Source organism: Bison bison, unplaced genomic scaffold (assembly GCF_000754665.1).
Source record: "Bison bison bison isolate TAMUID 2011002044 unplaced genomic scaffold, Bison_UMD1.0 scf7180017851814, whole genome shotgun sequence".
NCBI classification, from domain to species: domain Eukaryota; kingdom Metazoa; phylum Chordata; class Mammalia; order Artiodactyla; family Bovidae; genus Bison; species Bison bison.
The window spans coordinates 11,916-12,458 of NW_011482387.1; positions in this window are offsets into that span (position 1 = coordinate 11,916).

Below are 543 nucleotides of genomic sequence, written 5' to 3' on the forward strand. Positions count from 1 at the left end.
GAGTTCATGACCTGAGCCACAGTCAGCTCCTGGTCTTGTTTTTGTTGACTGTATAGAGCTTCTCCATCTTTGGCTGCAAAGAATATAATCAATCTGATTTTGGTGTTGACCATCTGGTGATGTCCATGTGTAGAGTCTTCTCTTGTGTTGTTGGAAGAGGGTATTTGCTATGACCAGTGCATTTTCTTGGCAAAACTCTATTAGTCTTTGCCCTGCTTCATTCCGTATACCAAGGACAAATTTGCCTGTTACTCCAGGTGTTTCTTGATTTCCTACTTTTGCATTCCAGTCCCCTATAATGAAAAGAACATCTTTTTTTGGGTGTTAGCTCTAAAAGGTAGTATAGGTCTTCATAAAACAGTTCAACTTCAGCTTCTTCAGCATTACTGGTTGGGGCATAGACTTGGATTGCTGTGATATTGAATGATTTGCCTTGGAAACGAATAGAGATCATTCTGTCATTTTTGAGATTGTATCCAAGTACTGCATTTTGGACTCTTCTGTTGACCATGATGGCTATTCCATTTCTTCTGAGGGATTCCT